Source organism: Manis pentadactyla, chromosome 12 (assembly GCF_030020395.1).
Source record: "Manis pentadactyla isolate mManPen7 chromosome 12, mManPen7.hap1, whole genome shotgun sequence".
NCBI classification, from domain to species: domain Eukaryota; kingdom Metazoa; phylum Chordata; class Mammalia; order Pholidota; family Manidae; genus Manis; species Manis pentadactyla.
In genome coordinates, this window is record NC_080030.1 from 7,584,250 (window position 1) to 7,605,285 (window position 21,036).

At 41.8% G+C, this 21,036-nt stretch overlaps 1 long non-coding RNA gene across 1 annotated transcript in view; it reads left to right on the top strand.

Annotated features, from left to right (window-relative positions):
- The window catches only part of LOC130680024 (uncharacterized), a 48,295-nt gene that overhangs the window by 1,753 nt on the left and 25,506 nt on the right, over positions 1-21,036 (top strand). The window contains exon 2 of the long non-coding RNA XR_008993022.1: positions 10,025-10,089. This is a non-coding gene — a long non-coding RNA (uncharacterized LOC130680024). The remainder of the gene's footprint in view (positions 1-10,024; positions 10,090-21,036) is intronic.

Genomic DNA, 21,036 nt, shown 5'->3' on the forward strand with positions numbered 1-21,036 from the left:
CAGTGACTCTGTGTGTTTTGTTTGGTGCATTCAGACCCTTTACATTTAGGGTGATTATCGATAGGTATGTACTTACTTATTGCTATTGCAGGCTTTAGGTTCGTGGTTACCAGAAAGTTAAGGGTATCTTCCTTACTACCTAAGAACCTAACTTAACTCACTTAAGTATGCTATTACCAACACAATCTAAAGGTTGTTGTTTTTTCCCCTCCTCATTCCTTGTATATTAGGTATGGTATTCTGTACTCTTTGTCTGTCCCTTTTTATTACCTCTGGTGACAGCTATTTATCCTTAGGAACACTTCCATCTATAGCAGTCCCTCCAAAATACACTGTAGAGATGGGTGGTGTGAGCTGAATTCTCTCAGCTTTCGCTTATCTGGAAATTGCTTAAACCCTCCTTCAAATTTAAATGATAATCTTTTTTATTTTTATTTTTTATTTAGTTATTATAATTTTTTGTATGATTCATCTACAATTACATTAGCAACATTGTTTCCTCGACTCCCCCCCATCGTCAAGTACCCCCCATATACCCTTTGCAGTCAGTGTCCATCAGCGTAGTAAGATGCTACAGAATCACTACTTGTCTTCTCTGTGTTGTAGAGCCCTCCCCGTGGACCCCCCTACATTGTGTCGGCTAATAGCAATGCCCCTTTTTTTCTGCTTATCCCTCCCTTCCCACACCCATCCTCCCCAGTCCCTTTCCCTTTGGTAACTGTTAGTCCATTCTTCGGTTCCGTGAGTCTGCTGCTGTTTCGTTCCTTCAGTTTTTTTTCTTTGTTCTTATACTCCGCAGATGAGTGAAATCATATGATACTTGGCTTTTTCCCCCTGGCTTATTTCACTGAGCATAATACCCTCTAGCTCCATCCATGTGGTTGCAAATGGTAGGATTTGTTTTCTTCTCATGGCTGACTAATATTCCATTGTGTATATGTACATCTTCTTTATCCATTCATCTACTTATGGACACTTAGGTTGCTTCCATTTCTTGGCTATTGTAAATAGTGCTGAGATAAACATAGGGGTGCATATGTGTTTTTCAAACTGGGCTGCTGCATTCTTAGGGGTAAAATCCAGAATTGGTATTCCTGGGTCAAATGGTATTTGTATTTTGAGCTTTTTGAGAACCCTCCATACTGCTATTGACAATGGTTGAACTAATTTACATTCCCACCAGCAGTGTAGGAGGGTTCCCGTTTCTCCACAATCTCACCATCATTTGTTGTTGTTTGTCTTTTGGATGGCGGTGATCCTTACTGGTGTGAGGTGATACCTCATTGAGGTTTTAATTTGCATTTCCCTGATGACTAGCGATGTCGAGCATCTTTTCATGTGTCTGTTGGCCATCTGAATATTTTCTTTGGAGAACTGTCTGTTCAGCTCGTCTGATCATTTTTTAATTGAATTATTTGCTCTTTGTTTGCTGAGGTGCGTGAGCTCTTTCTATATTTTGGATGTCAACCCTTTATCGGATCTGTCGTTGATGAATATATTCTCCCATACTGTAGGATGCCTTTTTGTTATATGGATGGTGTCCTTTGCTGCACAGAAGCCTTTCAGCTTGATATAGTCCCACTTGTTCATTTTTGCTTTTGTTCCCCTTGCCCGGGGAGATATGTTCATGAAGAAGTCGCTCATGTTTATGTCCAAGAGATTTTTGCCTATGTTTTTTTCTAAGAGTTTTATGCTTTCATGACTTACACTCAGGTCTTTGATCCATTTCGAATTTACTTTTGTGTATGGGGTTAGACAATGACCCAGCTTCTTCATGCTCCTCCATGCAGCTGTCCAGTTTTGCCAACACCAGCTGTTGAAGGGGCTGTCATTTCCCCATCTTATGTCCACGTCTCCTGTATTATATATTAATTGACCTTGAATGTTTGGGTTAATGTCTGGGGACTCTATTCTGTTCCACTGGTCTGTGGGTCTGTTCTTGTGCCAGTACCAAATTGTCTTGATTACTGTGGCTTTGTAGTAGAGCTTGAAGTTGGGGAGCGAGATCCCCCCTGCTTTGTTCTTCCTACTCAGGATTGCTTTGGCTTTTCGGGGTCTTTTGTGATTCCACATGAATTTTAAAACAATTTTTTCCAGTTCGTTGAAGATTGCTGTTGATATTTTGATAGGGATTGCATGGAATCTGTAGATTCCTTTAGGCAGGATGGCCATTTTGACAATATTGATTCTTCCTAGACAGTGGCATGGGATGAGTTTCCATCTGTCAGTGTCCTCTTTCATTTCTCTTAAGAGTGTCTTGTAGTTTTCAGGGTATAGTAGGTCTTTCACTTCCTTGGTTAGGTTTATTCCTAGGTATTTTATTCTTGTTGATGCAATTGTGAATGGAAGTGTTTTCCTGATTTCTCTTTCTGCTAATTCATCTTTAGTGTCTAGGAAAAAAAAATGCGGTGGAGTCTTTAGGGTTTTTTTAAGTACAATATCATGTCATCTGCCAATAGTGACGGTTTGACTTGTTCTTTACCAATCTGGATGCCTTGTATTTCTTTGTTTTGTCTGATTGCCGTGGCTAGAACCTCCAGTACTATGTTGAATAACAGTGGGGAGAGTGGGCATCCCCGTCTTGTTCCCGATGTCAGCGGAAAAGCTTTCAGCTTCTTGCTGTTAAGTATGATGTTGGCTGTGGCCTTGTCATATACGGCCTTTATTATGTTGAGGTACTTGCCCTGTATACCCATTTTGTTGAGAGTTTTTATCATGAATGGATGTTGAATACTGTTAAATGTTTTTTCAGCTTCTGTGGATGTGATCATGTGGTTTTTGTCCTTCTGATTGTTGATGTGGTGGATGATGTTGGATTTTGTGATACTGTACCATCTTTGCTTCCCTGGAATAAGTCCTACTTGTTCATGATGGATGATCTTTTTTATGTATTTTTGAATTTGGTGTGCTAATATTTTGTTGACTATATTTTTTTTTTTTGCTCAGAACCATTTTTATTTTTTGTCTTTTCTATATACCAAGTGTTTTTCCCACTATACTTGACACACACACACACACACACACACACACACACACACACACACACATGCATAAAGATGGATTTTTCCTTTAGAGAACACACAAAATACAAAGAATTGCCATTGCAAATCTGTTGGCATCTGGAGCATATAAAATGTGTGTTCACCTGTTTTTTTTTTCACAAGGCTCCCCTGATCTCAATGATGTGGCCAGTTGGAGTTTGTCTCCTCTTCTCTCTGGTCCATTGACTTCAGCCTGTACATACTGATTATAGACTTTGTAGGTAGTTCACAAACAGCTCAGGTTAAATTAACTTGAGGACAGTGTTTGAAAATGCGGAATTACACACTTTTTTGTGCCTGTTATTAAGTATTGTTTCCAGAAGATCAATCTTTTAATTACAGTGAGCTTCCCTACTGGTGGCTCTCAGTAACAAGAAGTGTATTGTGTGAGCTAACTGGAAAAATAAAAGAAGGAAAAAATTTTTTCTAGCACATTCCCTTTGCAAAAGTAACTTCTCCAGGGTATTGAATAGAGTCTGGTCTTCACCAGCCTATCTGAGGTTGGTCCTATAATCTCTAAAAACTTAACCTTCATGAGTTCATGTGTGATAGAAAGAACTTATAATAGATACTTGCTAATACTTATTGTGTATTTGCTGTGCAATGGGAATTGTTCTAATCATGTTAAATTATATACTATGATGTTGGCTCTGTTGCCCTTCCCTGTTTTAGAAATGAAGAAACTAAGGCTATTCAACAGGTAATCTGTGGCCTTATAACAATAAGTGGCGCACTATGTTAAATTTAGCTCTATCTTACAAAAAAGGTAATGGTATTAACCCTTCCTTCCCTCCTCTCCCTCCCTCCCTCCCTCCTTCCCTCCTACCCTCCCTCCTTTCTTCCTTCCTTCCTTCCATCCTTTCTTCCTTCCTTTATTCATTTTTATTTTGTTATCATTAATCTACAATTACATGAAGAATATTATATTTACTAGGCTCTCCCCTATACCAGGTCCCCCCTATAAACCCCATTACAGCCACTGTCCATCAGCATAGCAAAATGTTGTAGAATCACTACTTGTGTTCTCTGTGTTGTACAGCCCTCCTGTTTCTCCCACCCCCCTATTATGCACGATAATCTTAATACCCCCCTTTTTCTTCCCCCTCTTTATCCCTCCCTACCCATCCATCGTCCCCAGTCCCTTTCCCTTTGGTACCTGTTACTCCATTCTTGGGTTCTGTGATTCCGCTGCTGTTTTGTTCCTTCAGTTTTTCCTTTGTTCTTATACTCCACTGATGAGTGAAATCATTTGGTATTTCTCTTACTCTGCTTGGCTTATTTCACTGAGCATAATACCCTCCAGCTCCATCCATGTTGCTGCAGATGGTAGGATTTACCCTCTTCTTATGGCTGAGTAGTATTCCATTGTGTATATGTACCACATCTTCTTTATCCATTCATCTACCGATGGACATTTAGGTTGCTTCCAATTCTTGGCTATTGTAAATAGTGTTGCGATAAACATAGGGGTGCATCTGTCTTTCTCAAACTTGATTGCTGCGTTCTTAGGGTAAATTCCTAGGAGTGAAATTCCTGGGTCAAATGGTAGGTCTGTTTTAAGCATTTTGATGAACCTCCATACTGCTTTCCACAATGGTTGAACTAATTTACATTCCCACCAGCAGTGTAGGAGGGTTCCCCTTTCTCCACAGTCTCGCCAACATTTGTTGTTGTTTGTCTTTTGGATGGCAGCCATCCTTACTGGTGTGAGGTGATACCTCATTGTAGTTTTAATTTGCATTTCTCTGATAATTAGCGATGTGGAGCATCTTTTCATATGTATGTTGGCCATCTGTATTTCCTTTTTGGTGAACTGTCTGTTCAGTTCCTCTGCCCATTTTTTAATTGGATTATTTGTTTTTTGTTTGTTGAGGCGTGTGAGCTCTTTATATATTTTGGACATCAAGCCTTTATCGGATCTGGCATTAAAAAATATATTCTCCCATACTGTAGGGTTCCTTTTTGTTCTATTGATGGTGTCTTTTGCTGTACAGAAGCTTTTCAGCTTAATATAGTCCCACTTGTTCATTTTTGCTGTTGTTTTCCTTGCCCGGGGAGATATGTTCAAGAAGAGGTCACTCATGTTTATGTCTAAGAGGTTTGTGCCTATGTTTTCTTCCAAGAGTTTAATGGTTTCGTGACTTACATTCAGGACTTTGATCCATTTTGAGTTTACTTTTGTATATGGGGTTAGACAATGGTCCAGTTTCATTCTCCTACATGTAGCTGTCCAGTTTTGCCTGCACCATCTGTTGAAGAGACTGTCATTTCGCCATTGTATGTCCATGGCTCCTTTATCAAATATGAATTGACCATATATGTTTGGGTTAATGTCTGGAGTCTCTAGTCTGTTCCACTGGTCTGTGGCTCTGTTCTTGTGCCAGTACCAAATTGTCTTGATTACTATGGCTTTATAGTAGAACTTGAAGTTGGGGAGTGAGATCCCCCCTACTTTATTCTTCTTTCTCAGGATTGCTTTGGCTATTCATGGTCCTTGGTGTTCCCATATGAATTTTTGAATTATTTGTTCCAGTCCATTGAAGAATGTTGCTGGTAGTTTCATAGGGATTGCATCAAATCTGAATATTGGTTTGGGCAGGATGGCCATTTTGACGATATTAATTCTTCCTAGCCACGAGCATGGGATGAGTTTCCATCTGTTAGTGTCCCCTTTAATTTCTCTTAAGAGTGACTTGTAGTTTTCAGAGTATAGGTCTTTCACTTCTTTGGTTAGGTTTATTCCTAGGTATTTTATTCTTTTTGATGGAATCGTGAATGGAGTTGTTTTCCTGATTTCTCTTTCTGTTGGTTCATTGTTAGTGTATAGGAAAGCCACAGATTTCTGTGTGTTGATTTTGTATCCTGCAACTTTGCTGTATTCCGATACCAGTTCTAGTAGTTTTGGGGTGGAGTCTTTAGGGTTTTTTATGTACAATATCATGTCATCTGAAACTGGTGACAGTTTAACTTCTTCTTTACCAATCTGGATTCCTTGTATTTCTTTGTTTTGTCTGATTGCCGTGGCTAGGACCTCCAGTACTATGTTAAACAACAGTGGGGAGAGTGGGCATCCCTGTCTAGTTCCCGATCTCAGAGGAAAAGCTTTCAGCTTCTTGCTGTTCAGTATAATGTTGGCTGTGGGTTTATCATAAATGGCCTTTATTATGTTATGGTACTTGCCCCCTATTCCCATTTTGCTGAGAGTTTTTATCATGAATGGTTGTTGAATTTTGTCAAATGCTTTCTCAGCATCTATGGAGATGATCATGTAGTTTTTGTCTTTCTTTTTGTTGATGTGGTGGATGATGCTGATGGATTTTCGAATGTTGTACCATCCTTGCATCCCTGGGATGAATCCCACTTGGTCATGGTGTACGATCCTCTTGATGTATTTTTGAATTCGGTTTGCTAATATTTTGTTGAGTATTTTTGCATCTACGTTCATCAGGGATATTGGTCTGTATTTTTTGTTGTTGTTGGGGTCTTTGCCTGGTTTTGGTATTAGGGTGATCTTGGCTTCATAGAATGAGTTTGGGAGTATCCCCTCCTCTTCTATTTTTTGGAAAACTTTAAGGAGAATGAGTATTATGTCTTCCCTGTACGTCTGATAAAATTCCGAGGTAAATCCATCTGGCCCGGGGGTTTTGTTCTTTGGTAGTTTTTTGATTACCGCTTCAATTTTGTTGCTGGTAATTGGTCTGTTTAGATTTTCTGTTTCTTTCTGGGTCAGTCTTGGAAGGTTGTATTTTTCTAGGAAGTTGTCCATTTCTCCTAGGTTTCCCAGCTTGTTAGCATAGAGGTTTTCATAGTAGTCTCTAATAATTCTTTGTATTTCTGCGGGGTCCGTCGTGATTTTTCCTTTCTCGTTTCTGATTCTGTTGATTTGTGTTGACTCTCTTTTCCTCTTAATAAGTCTGGCCAGAGGCTTATCTATTTTGTTTATTTTCTGGAAGAACCAGCTCTTGGTTTCATTGATTTTTCCTATTGTTTTATTCTTCTCAATTTTATTTATTTCTTCTCTGATCTTTATTATGTCCCTCCTTCTGCTGACCTTAGGCCTCATTTGTTCTTCTTTTTCCAATTTCGATAATTGTGACATTAGACCATTCATTTGGGATTGTTCTTCCTTCTTTAAATATGCCTGGATTGCTATATACTTTCCTCTTAAGACTGCTTTTGCTGTATCCCACAGAAGTTGGTTCTTTGTGGTTTTGTTGTCATTTATTTCCATATATTGCTGGATCTACATTTTAATTTGTTTATTGATCCATTGATTATTTAGGAGCGTGTTGTTAAGCCTCCATGTGTTTGTGAGCCTTTTTGCTTTCTTTGTACAGTTTATTTCTAGTTTTATGCCTTTGTGGTCTGAAAAGTTGGTTGGTAGCATTTCAGTCCTTTGGAATTTACTGAGGCTCTTTTTGTGGCCTAGTATTTGGTCTATTCTGGAGAATGTTCCATGTGCCCTTGAGAAGAATGTGTATCCTGTTGCTTTTGGATGTAGAGTTCTGTAGATGTCTATTAGGTCCATATGTTCTAGTGTGTTGTTCAGTGCCTCTGTGTCCTTACTTATTTTCTGTCTGGTGGATCTGTCCTTTGGAGTGAATGGTGTGTTGAAATCTCCCAGAATGAATGCTTTGCATTCTATTTCCTCCTTTAGTTCTGTTAGTATTTGTTTCAGATATGTTGGTGCTCCTGTATTGGGTGCATATATATTTAGAATGGTTATATCCTCTTGTTGGACTGAGCCCTTTATCATTATGTAATGTCCTTCTTTATCTTTTGTTACTTTCTTTATTTTGAAGTCTGTTTTGTCTGATACTAGTATTGCAACACCTGCTTTTTTCTCTCTGTTTTTTGCATGCAATATCTTTTTCCATCCCTTGACTTTAAGTGTGTGCATGTCTTTGGGTTTGAGGTGAGTCTCTTGTAAGTAGCATATGGATGGATCTTGCTTTTTTATCCATTCTGTTACTCTGTGTCTTTTGATTGGTGCATTCAGTCCATTTACATTTAGGGTGATTATTGAAAGGTATGTACTTATTGCCATTGCAGGCTTTAAGTTTGTGGTTACCAAAGGTTCAGGGTTAGCTTCTTTACTATCTTACTGTCTAATTTAACTCGCTTGTTGAGCTATTATAAACACGGCGTGATGATTCTTTATTTCTGTCCCTTCTTATTCCTCCTCCTCCCTTCTTCATATGTTGGGTGTTTTGTTCTGTGCTCTTTTTAGGAGTGCTCCCTTCTAGAGCAGTCTGTGTAAGATGCCCGGTAGAGGTGGTTTGTGGGAGGCAAATTCCCTCAACTTTTGCTTGTCTGGGAATTGTTTAATCCCTCCTTCATATTTAAATGATAATCGTGCTGGATACAGTAGTGTTGGTTCGAGGCCCTTCTGTTTCATTGCATTAAGTATATCATGCCATTCTCTTCTGGCCTGTTTGGTTTCTGTTGAGAAGTCTGATGATAGCCTGATGGGTTTTCCTTTATAGGTGACCTTTTTTTTCTCTCTGGCTGCCTGTAATACTTTGTCCTTGTCTTTGATCTTTGCCATTTATTTATTATGTGTCTTGGTGTTGCCCTCCTTGGATCCCTTGTCATGGGAGTTCTGTGTACCTCTGTGGTCTGAGAGGCCATTTCCTCCCCTAGTTTGCGGAAGTTCTCAGCGATTATTTCTTCAAAGACACTTTCTATCCCTTTTTCTCTCTCTTCTTCTTCTGGTACCTCTATAGTGCGGATATTGTTCCGTTTAGTTGGTCACTCAGCTCTCTTAGAATTCTTTCATTCCTGGAGATCCTTTTATCTCTCTCTGCATCAGCTTCTCTGTGTTGCTGATATCTGTTTTCTAGTCCACTAATGGTCTCTTGCATCTCGTCCATTCTGTTTTGAAGTCCTTCCAGAGCTTGTTTTATTTCTGTATTCTCCTTCCTTAGTTCTTGCATATTTCTCTGCAAGTCCATCAGGATGGTTATGACTTTTGTTTTGAATTCTTTTTCAGGAAGACTGGTTAAATCTATCTCCCCAGGTACCTTCTCAGGGGAAGATGTAGCAGATGCCAAAGCTGTCTGGGTTATTCTTGTCTGGATCAAATGTTTTTTCCCTTTTCATGTTGATAGGTGCTATTGACTGTCAGCTGGGAGGGCCAAACTTTCCACTTGCTACTGGCCTTTCTTTACTGCGACAACTGCGACCCCTAGTGGCTTGTGTTGGGTACTTGCGTGTAGACTGGGTCTTTGTGTCTTGCCCGGCCGGTATGGAGGAAGCTCCCTTGCTGAGGGTGTGACCAGCCTTAGGCTGCTTCTCTGCTATTGCCGCGCCTCGGAGGGGTAATGGATGGGGGGCTGTTTGGCTGTTTACCTCCGTGAGGGGTCTCAGAGGTGTTGCCCAGGGGGTTAGTGCGCCCGGTTTTCCCTGGAATTTCCAGCTGCTGGACTGTGACCTGTGTTGTTTCCATCCAGCTGTTGCGTCCCTGTCCGTTTAAGACTTTCAAAAAGCACCCGCTTTTCTTTGTCACAGGGGCATCAGCTTGGGCACCCGCTCAGAGGTCTTGCTGCCCTGTTTCCATAGTTTCCAGCCCTCCAAGCATGCACTGTGTCTGCGCTCTGGTACGGATTGCTAGGGCTGCGTGTTTAGCAGTCCTGGACTCCCTCTCTCTCCCCGCTCCGACTCCTCCCGCCGGGAGCTGGGGTGAGGGGTGCTTGGGTCCTGCCGGGCCGGGGCTTGTATCTTACCCCTTTTACCAGGCACTGGGCTCTCGCACATGTGGATGTAGTCTGGCTGTTGTCCTATGTCTTCTGGTCTCTCTTTTAGGATTAGTTGTATTTGTTGTATTTTCAAAAATATATATGTTTTTGGGAGGAGATTCCCACTGTCCTACTCACGCCGCCATGTTGGCTCCGCCCCACGATTCGTTGGTTATTCAGGAGCATGTTGTTAAACCTCCACGCGGTGGTAGGCTTTTTCATTTTACTTGCGCTGTTTGTTTCTAGTTTCATACCTTTGTGGTGTGAGAAGCTGCATCATTTTTGTGGGCTCGTGCGGGATAACTTCGGAGGTGAGTATAGGCATCCGAGCCTGCCTTTTCCTTCACTGTCCTTATAGAAGGAAGCCGTCTATGGCAAACAACATCGGGCGCTCGTCAGCCACTTAAATGGGACTAGCCCGGCTGCCGATCTCAAAGTCTCGAGCGCCAGGTTCTCCTGCGTCTCCCTCAGTGGATCCCCCGTCTCCCTTGGGAGCCGGGAAAGTCACCTGAGTGGAGGCCAGGATTCCCCTTCAGAGGAATCTCCATGGATGCGAGGGACCGAGGAAGGCCGTGGGCACCTGCGAGAGTCTAGGCTGAGGCTGCACTTCAGCGGCTTCTCAAAGGCCCGCGTGTCTGGAATCAGACCCCGACAGCCCGACTGGGTATCCATGAGGAGTGTCTCTCTTTCTGTCTGCCTGACTTCCAGCCTGCTTCTCCAGGCCGCCCCAGCCTCTGGGTGAGGCAAGGGTGCTCTTTACGTCCTTTACTCGCTCGATGTGTGCCTCTGACTTCGTCAGTGCCCCGGACCCCGTTGCTCAGCACCGCAAGGTAGGAGATCTGCGCTTCGCCCTTACTCCTGACGAAATGCTGTACTTGTTATCTCATAAAAATGTGTCCGGTTCGTTGAAGAATGCTGTTGGTAATTTGAGGCTGATTGCATTGAATCTGTAGATTGCTTTAGGCAGGATGCCCATTTTGATAATATTAATTCCTCCTAGGCAGGAGCATGGGATGAGTTTCCATTTGTTTGTGTCCTCTTTAGTATCTGTTAAGAGTGTCTTGTAGTTTTCAGGGTATGGTAGGTCTTTCAGTTCCTTGGTTAGGTTTATTCCTAGGTATTTTATTCTTGTTGATGCAATTGTGAATGGAATTCTCTTCCTGATTTCTCTTTCTGCTAGTTCATCGTTAGTGGATAGGAAGGCAACAGGTTTCTGTGTATTAATTGTGTGTCCTGCAACTCTGCTGAATTTGGATATCAGTTCTAGTAGTTTTGGAGTGGAGTCTTTAGGGTTTTTTTTATGTACAAGAAATATCATGTCATCGGCAGATAGCTACAGTTTGACTTGTTCTTTACCAATCTGGATGCCTTGTATTTCTTTGTTTTGTCTCATTGCCGTGCCTAGGACCTCCAGTACTATGTTGAATAGCAGTGGGGTGAGTGAGCATCCCTGTCCTGTTCCCGATGTCAGAGGAAAAGCTTTCAGCTTCTCGCTGTTAAGTATGATGTTGGCTGTGGGCTTGTCATATACGGCCTTTATTATGTTGAGGTACTTGCCCTGTATACCCATTTTGTTGAGAGTTTTTATCATGAATGGATGTTGAATCGTGTCAGACGTTTTTTCAGCATCTGTGGATGTGATCATGTGGTTTTTGTCCTCCTTTTTGTTGATCTGGTGGATGATGTTCGATTTTCTAATACTGTACCATCCTTGTTTCCCTGGAATAAGTCCTACTTGTTCATGATGGATGATCTTTTTGATGTATTTTTGAGTTTGGTGTGCTAATATTTTGTTGAGTATTTTTTTTTTTGCTGAGAACCATTTTTATTTTTTGTCTTCTCAATATACCAAGCGTTTTTCCCACTATACGTGACACACACACATACACACACACACACACACACACACACACACACACACACGTATATGCATAAAGATAGATTTTTCCTTTAGAATTGCCATTGCAAATCTGTTGGCACCTGGAGCATATAAAATGTGTGTTCATCTGCTTTTTTTTTCACAAGGCCCCCCTGACCTCAATGAAGTGGCCAGTTGAAGTTTGTCTCCTCTTCTCTCTGGTCCATTGACTTCAGCCTGTACATACTGATTATAGACTTTGTAGGTAGTTCACAAACAGCTCAAATTAAATTAACTTGAGGACAGTGTTTGAAAATGCAGAATTACACACTTTTTTGTGCCTGTTATTAAGCATTGTTTCCAGAAGATCAATCTTTTAATTACAGTGAGCTTCCCTACTGGTGGCTCTCAGTAACAAGAAGTGTATTGTGTGAACTAACTGGAAAAATAAAAGAAGGAAAAAAATTTTTCTAGCACATTCCCTTTGCAAAAGTAACATCCCCAGGGTATTGAATAGAGTCTGGTCTTCACCAGCCTATCTGAGGTTGGTCCTATAATCTCTAAAAACTTAACCTTCATGAGTTCATGTGTGATAGAAAGAACTTATAATAGATACTTGCTAATACTTATTGTGTATTTGCTGTGCAATGGGAATTGTTCTAATCATGTTAAATTATATACTATGATGTTGGCTCTGTTGCCCTTCCCTGTTTTAGAAATGAAGAAACTAAGGCTATTCAACAGGTAATCTGTGGCCTTATAACAATAAGTGGCGCACTATGTTAAATTTAGCTCTATCTTACAAAAAAGGTAATGGTATTAACCCTTCCTTCCCTCCTCTCCCTCCCTCCCTCCCTCCTTCCCTCCTACCCTCCCTCCTTTCTTCCTTCCTTCCTTCCATCCTTTCTTCCTTCCTTTATTCATTTTTATTTTGTTATCATTAATCTACAATTACATGAAGAATATTATATTTACTAGGCTCTCCCCTATACCAGGTCCCCCCTATAAACCCCATTACAGCCACTGTCCATCAGCATAGCAAAATGTTGTAGAATCACTACTTGTGTTCTCTGTGTTGTACAGCCCTCCTGTTTCTCCCACCCCCCTATTATGCACGATAATCTTAATACCCCCCTTTTTCTTCCCCCTCTTTATCCCTCCCTACCCATCCATCGTCCCCAGTCCCTTTCCCTTTGGTACCTGTTACTCCATTCTTGGGTTCTGTGATTCCGCTGCTGTTTTGTTCCTTCAGTTTTTCCTTTGTTCTTATACTCCACTGATGAGTGAAATCATTTGGTATTTCTCTTACTCTGCTTGGCTTATTTCACTGAGCATAATACCCTCCAGCTCCATCCATGTTGCTGCAGATGGTAGGATTTACCCTCTTCTTATGGCTGAGTAGTATTCCATTGTGTATATGTACCACATCTTCTTTATCCATTCATCTACCGATGGACATTTAGGTTGCTTCCAATTCTTGGCTATTGTAAATAGTGTTGCGATAAACATAGGGGTGCATCTGTCTTTCTCAAACTTGATTGCTGCGTTCTTAGGGTAAATTCCTAGGAGTGAAATTCCTGGGTCAAATGGTAGGTCTGTTTTAAGCATTTTGATGAACCTCCATACTGCTTTCCACAATGGTTGAACTAATTTACATTCCCACCAGCAGTGTAGGAGGGTTCCCCTTTCTCCACAGTCTCGCCAACATTTGTTGTTGTTTGTCTTTTGGATGGCAGCCATCCTTACTGGTGTGAGGTGATACCTCATTGTAGTTTTAATTTGCATTTCTCTGATAATTAGCGATGTGGAGCATCTTTTCATGTGTCTGTTTGCCATCTGTATTTCTTTTTTGGAGAACCGTCTGTTCAGTTCCTTTGCCCATTTTTTAATTGGGTTATTTGTTTTTTGTTTGTTGAGGCGTGTGAGCTCTTTATATATTCTGGACATCAAGCCTTTATCGGATCTGGCATTAAAAAATATATTCTCCCATACTGTAGGGTTCCTTTTTGTTCTATTGATGGTGTCTTTTGCTGTACAGAAGCTTTTCAGCTTAATATAGTCCCACTTGTTCATTTTTGCTGTTGTTTTCCTTGCCCGGGGAGATATGTTCAAGAAGAGGTCACTCATGTTTATGTCTAAGAGGTTTGTGCCTATGTTTTCTTCCAAGAGTTTAATGGTTTCGTGACTTACATTCAGGTCTTTGATCCATTTTGAGTTTACTTTTGTATATGGGGTTAGACAATGGTCCAGTTTCATTCTCCTACATGTAGCTGTCCAGTTTTGCCAGCACCATCTGTTGAAGAGACTGTCATTTCGCCATTGTGTGTCCATGGCTGCTTTATCAAATATTAATTGACCATATATGTCTGGGTTAATGTCTGGATTGTCTAGTCTGTTCCATTGGTCTGTGGCTCTGTTCTTGTGCCAGTACCAAATTGTCTTGATTACTATGGCTTTATAATAGAGCTTGAAGTTGGGGAGTGAGATCCCCCCTACTTTATTCTTCTTTCTCAGGAATGCTTTGGCTATTCGGGGTCTTTGGTGCTTCCATATGAATGTTTGAATTATTTGTTCCAGTTCATTGAAGAATGTTGCTGGTAGTTTCATAGGGATTGCATCAAATCTGTATATTTCTTTGGGCAGGATGGCCATTTTGACGATATTAATTCTTCCTAGCCACGAGCATGGGATGCGTTTCCATCTGTTAGTGTCCCCTTTAATTTCTTTTAACAGTGACTTGTAGTTTTCAGAATATAAGTCTTTCACTTCTTTGGTTAGGTTTATTCCTAGGTATTTTATTTTCTTTGATGCAATTGTGAATGGAGTTGTTTTCCTGATTTCTCTTTCTGTTGGTTCATTGTTGGTATATAGGAAAGCCACAGATTTCTGTGTGTTGATTTTGTATCCTGCAACTTTGCTGTATTCCGATATCAGTTCTAGTAGTTCTTGGGTGGAGTCTTTAGGGTTTTTTATGTACAGTATCATGTCATCTTCAAATAGTGACAGTTTGACTTCTTCTTTGCCAATCTGAATTCCTTGTATTTTTTTGTTTTGTCTGATTGCCGTGGCTAGGACCTCCAGTACCAAGTTAAATAACAGTGGGGAGAGTGGGCGTCCCTGTCTAGTACCCGATCTCAGCGGAAATGCTTTCAGCTTCTCGCTATTCAATATAATGTTGGCTGTGGGTTTTTCATAGATGGCCTTTATTATGTTGAGGTACTTGCCCTCTATTCCCATTTTGCTGAGAGTTTTTATCATGAATGTATGTTGAACTTTGTCAAATGCTTTTTCAGCATCTATGGAGATGATCATGTGGTTTTTGTCTTTCTTTTTGTTGATGTGGTGGATGATATTGATGGACTTTCGAATGTTGTGCCATCCTTGCATCCCTGCGATGAATCCTACTTGGTCATGGTGTACGATGGTTTTGTTGTATTTTTGAATTCGGTTTGCTAAAATTTTGTTGAGTATTTTTGCGTCTACGTTCATCAGGGATATTGGTCTGTAGTTTTCTTTTTTGGTGGTGTCTTTGCCTGGTTTTGGTATTAGGGTGATGTTAGCTTCATAGAATGAGTTTGGGAGTATCCCCTCCTCTTCTATTTCTTGGAAAACTTTAAGGAGAATGGGTATTATGTCTTCCCTGTATGTCTGATAAAATTCCGAGGTAAATCCATCTGGCCCGGGGGTTTTGTTCTTTGGTAGTTTTTTGATTACCGCTTCAATTTCGTTGCTGGTAATTGGTCTGTTTAGATTTTCTGTTTCTTTTTGGGTCAGTCTTGGAAGGTTGTATTTTTCTAGGAAGTTGTCCATTTCTCCTAGGTTTCCCAGCTTGTTAGCATATAGGTTTTCATAGTAGTCTCTAATAATTCTTCGTATTTCTGCGGGGTCTGTCGTGATTTTTCCTTTCTCATTTCTGATACTGTTGATTTGTGTTGACTCTCTTTTCCTCTTAATAAGTCTGACTAGAGGCTTATCTATTTTGTTTATTTTCTGGAAGAACCAGCTCTTGGTTTCATTGATTTTTGCTATTGTTTTATTCTTCTCAATTTTATTTATTTCTTGTCTGATCTTTATTATGTCCCTCCTTCTGCTGACCTTAGGCCTCATTTGTTCTTCTTTTTCCAATTTCGATAGTTATGACATTAGATCGTTCATTTGGGATTGCTCTTCCTTTTTTAAATATGCTTGGATTGCTATATACTTTCCTCTTAAGACTGCTTTTGCTGTGTCCCACAGAAGTTGGGGCTTAGTGTTGTTGTTATATGTTTCCATATATTGCTGGATCTCCATTTTGATTTGGTCATTGATCCATTGATTATTTAGGAGCGTGTTGTTTAGCCTCCATGTGTTTGTGAGCCTTTTTGCTTTCTTTGAACAGTTTATTTCTAGTTCAATGCCTTTGTGGTCTGAAAAGTTGATTGGTAGGGTTTCAATCTTTTGGAATTTACTGAGGCTCTTTTTGTGTCCTAGTATGTGGTCTATTCTGGAGAATGTTCCATGTGCACTTGAGAAGAATGTGTATCCTGTTGCTTTTGGATGTAGAGTTCTGTAGATGTCTATTAGGTCCATGTGTTCTAGTGTGTTGTTCAGTGCCTCTGTGTCCTTACTTATTTTCTGTCTGGTGGATCTGTCCTTTGGAGTGAGTGTTGTGTTGAAGTCTCCTAGAATGAATGCATTGCATTCTATTTCCTCCTTTAGTTCTATTAATATTTGTTTCAGGTATGTTGGTGCTCCTGTATTGGGTGCATATATATTTATAATGGTTATATCCTCTTGATGGACTGAGCCCTTTATCATTATGTAATGCCCTTCTTTGTCTTTTGTTACTTTCTTTATTTTGAAGTCTGTTTTGTCTGATACCAGAATTGCAACACCTGCTTTCTTCTCTCTGTTGTTTGCTTGAAATATCTTTTTCCATCCCTTGACTTTAAGTCTGTGCGCGTCTTTGGGTTTGAGGTGAGTCTCTTGTAAGCAGCATATGGATGGATCTTGCTTTTTTATCCATTCTATTACTCTGTGTCTTTTGATTGGTGCATTCAGTCCATTTACATTTAGGGTGATTATTGAAAGGTATGTACTTACTGCCATTGCAGGCTTTAAGTTTGTGGTTACCAAAGGTTTAGGGTTAGCTTCTTTACTATCTTACTGTCTAACTTAACTCGCTTGTTGAGCTATTATAGACACAGTCTGATGATTCTTTATTTCTCTCCCTTCTTATTCCTCCTCCTCCCTTCTTCATATGTTGGGTGTTTTGTTGTGTGCTCTTTTTCGGAGTGCTCCCATCTAGAGCAGTCCCTGTAGGATGCCCTGTAGAGGTGGTTTGTGGGAGGCAAATTCCCTCAACTTTTGCTTGTCTGGGAATTGTTTAATCCCTCCTTCATATTTAAATGATATTCGTGCTGGATACAGTAGTGTTGGTTCGAGGCCCTTCTGTTTCATTGCATTAAGTATATCATGCCATTCTCTTCTGGCCTGTAGGGTTTCTGTTGAGAAGTCTGATGATAGCCTGATGGGTTTTCCTTTGTAGGTAACCTTTTTTTTCTCTCTGGCTGCCTGTAATACTTTGTCCTTGTCTTTGATCTTTGCCATTTTAATTATTATGTGTCTTGGTGTTGCCCTCCTTGGATCCCTTGTCATGGGAGTTCTGTGTACCTCTGTGGTCTGAGAGGCCATTTCTTCCCCTAGTTTGGGGAAATTTTCAGCAATTATTTCTTCAAAGACATTTTCTATCCCCTTTTCTCTCTCTACTTCTTCTGGAATACCTATGATTCTTATATTGTTCCTTTTCGATTGGTCACTCAGCTCTCTTAGAATTCTTTCATTCCTGGAGATCCTTTTATCTCTCTCTGCATCAGCTTCTCTGTGTTCCTGTTCTCTGTTTTCTAGTCCATTAATGGTCTCTTGCATCTCGTCCATTCTGTTTTGAAGTCCTTCCAGAGCTTGTTTTATTTCTGAATTCTCCTTCCTTAGTTCTTGCATCTTTCTCTGCAAGTCCATCAGCATGGTTATGACTTTTGTTTTCAATTCCTTTTCAGGAACACTGGCTAAATCTATCTCCCCAGATTCCTTCTCAGGGGAAGATGTAGCAGATGCCGAAGCTGTCTGGGTTAGTCTTGTCTGGATCATATTTTTTTGCCTTTTCATGTTGACAGGTGCTATTGACTGTCAGCTGGGAGGGCCAAAATTTTCACTTGCTACTGGCCTTTCTTTACTGGGACAACTGCGACCCCTAGTGGCTTGTGTTGGGTAATTGCGTGTAGAGTGGGTCTTTGTGTCTTGCCTGGCCGGAAGGGAGAAATTTCCCTTTCTGTGGGCGGAATTTGTCTCAGGCTGCTTCTCTGCTTTTGCAGCGCCCGGTGGGGTAATGGATGGGGGGGCTGTTTGACTGTTTGCCTCCGTGAGGGGTCTCAGAGCTGTTGCCCAGGGGGTTAGTGCACCCGGTTTTCCCTGTAAGTTCCAGCTGCTGTACTGTGACCTGGGTTGTTTCCGTCAAGCTGTTAAGTCCCTGTCCCTTTAAGACTTTCAAAAAGCCCCCACTTTTCTTTGTCACAGGGGCATCAGCTTCGGCACCCGCTCAGAGGTCTTACTCCCTGTTCCCCCAGGATCCCGGGCCCCCTGGGCACGTACTGTGTCTGCGCTCTGGCCCGGATGGCTGGGGCTGGGTGTTTGGCAGCCCTGGGCTCCGTCTCCCTCCCGCTCTGCCTATTCTTCTCCTGCCGGGAGCTGGGGGGAGGGGCGCTCGGGTCCCGCCGGGCCGGGGCTTGTATCTTACCCCTTTCACCAGTAGCTGGGTTCTCGCTGGTGTAGCTGCAGTCTGGCCACTGTCCTGCGTCTTGTGGTCTCTCTTTTAGGGCTAGTTGTGTTTGTTGTATTTTCAAAAGTATATATGTTTTTGGGAGGAGATTCCCACTGTCCTACTCACGCCGCCATGTTGGCTCTGCCCTCCATAATGCCCCCTTTCTTTTACCCCCTTATCCCTCCCTTCCCTCCCACCCTCCCCTGTCCATTTTCCTTTGGTAACTGTTTGTCCATTCTTGGATTCTGTGATTCTGCTGCTGTTTTGTTCCTTCAGTTTTTCTTTGTTCTTATACTCCACATATGAGTGAAATCATTTGGTGCTTGTCTCTCTCCGACTCACTTATTTCCCTGAGCATAATACCCTCTAGCTCCATCCATGTTGTTGCAAATGGTAGGATTTGTTTTCTTCTTATGGATGAATAATATTCCATTGTGTATATGTACCACATCTTCTTTAGCCATTCATCTACTGATGGTGGACACTTAGGTTGCTTCCATTTCTTGGCTGTTGTGAACAGTGCTGCGATAAACATAGGAGTGCAGCTGTCTATTTCAAACTGGGCTGCTGCATTCTTAGGGTAAATTCCTAGAAGTGGATTGTTGAGTATTTTTGCATGTATTTTCTTTGGCGATATTGGTCTGTAATTTTCTTTTTTTGTGGTGTCTTTGCCTGGTTTTGGTATTAAGGTGATGCTGTCCTCGTAGAATGAGTTTGGAAGTATTTCCTCTTCTTCTACTTTTTGGAAAAGTTTAAGGAGGATGACTATTAGATCTTCACTACATGTTTGATTAAGGTCAGCGGTGCAGCCGTCTGGTTCTGGTGTTTTGTTCTTAGGTAGTTTTTTGATTGCCAGTTCAATTTTGTTCCTAGGAATTGATCTGTTCAGTTTTCTTTTCTTTCTGGGTTAGCCTTGGAGGGTTGCATTTTTCTAGAAAGTTGTCCATTTCTTGTAGGTTATCCAGTGTGTTAGTATATGATTTTTCATGGCATTCTCTCATAATTCTTTGTATTTCTGTGGTTTCTGTAGTGATTTTTCCTTTCTCATTTCCGATTCTGTTTATGTGTGCAGGCTCTCGTTTTTTCTTGTTTAGTCTGGCTAGGGCTTTATCCATTTTGTTTATTTTCTCCAAGAATCAGCTCCTGCTTTCATCGATTCTTTGTGTTGTTTCATTCTTCTCGGTTTTATTTATTTCTGCTCCACTCTTTATTGTGTTCCTCCTCCTGCTGACTATGGGCCCCATTTGTTCTTCTTTTTCTTGTTGTGATAGTTTTCAGTTTAGACTGCTCATATGGTATTGTTCTTCTCTCCTGAGGGAGGCCTGTATTGCAATATACTTCCCTCTTAGCACCGCCTTGTCTGTGTCCCACGGATTTTGTGTTGTTCAGTTATTGCTGCCATTTGTCTCCTTATATTGCTTGATCTCTGTTTTTATTCGGTCATTGATCCATTGGTTATTCAGGAGCATGTTGTTAAGCCTCCACGCGGTGGTAGGATTTTTCATTTTACTTGCGCTGTTTATTTCTAGTTTCATACCCTTGTGGTGTGAGAAGCTGCATCATTTTTGTGGGCTCGTCCGGGATAACTTCGGAGGTGAGTATAGGCATCTGAGCGTGCCTTTTCTTTCACTGTCCTTATAGAAGGAAGCCATCTATGGCAAACAACATCGGGCGCTCGTCAGCCACTTAAATGGGACTAGCCCGGCTGCTGATCTCAAAGTCTCGAGCGACAGGTTCTCCTGCGTCTCCCTCAGTGGATCCCCCGTCTCCCTTGGGAGCCGGGAAAGTCACCTGAGTGGAGGCCAGGATTCCCCTTCAGAGGCATCTCCATGGATGCGAGGGACTGAGGAAGGCCGTGGGCACCTGCGAGAGTCTAGGCTGAGGCTGCGCTTCAGCGGCTTCTCAAAGGCCCGCGTGTCTGGAATCAGACCCCGACAGCCCGACTGGGTATCCATGAGGAGTGTCTCTCTTTCTGTCTGCCTGACTTCCAGCCTGCTTCTCCAGGCCGCCCCAGCCTCTGGGTGAGGCAAGGGTGCTCTTCACATCCTTTACTCGCTCGATGTGTGCCTTTAACTTATTCAGTGCCACAGACCCCAATCCTCCGCACCGCAAGGTAGGAGATCCATGCTTCAGTCTTATTCCTGACTAAGTGCTGTACTTTTTTTATGTCATAAAATGTGTCTGGGCTCCTGTTAGCCACTTAGAAGACCCTTAGGGTCAGCTGCCAGTCTGAAGTCTCAGGTGGAAAGTTTCCTGGTGTCTGCCACTCCTTGATCGCCCGCCTCCAGACGGATGGGAATGTCGGGCAGTGCCTCCGTGGAGCTCCTGCTTTCCTCTCATACGCTGCGGACTGGGAGGGCAGACTGGACTAGCAGACAGTGGTCCTTGGATCTCCGCTCCGGCCGATGGATCTGATGGCGCTGAGCGATCCTCTGCCTAGGCTGCTGCCTATGGGAGAGTCGCAGATGACCCCTGAGGTCTTGTCTCACAGATCAGATTTCTTACAGTTGGGAACTAGCAGGATGATTCCCAGGCAGTGGCAGAAACTGGTGTTTAAGTATATAGACCCCCACCATGAATGTCTGTGGCAGCCTCTCAATTTTA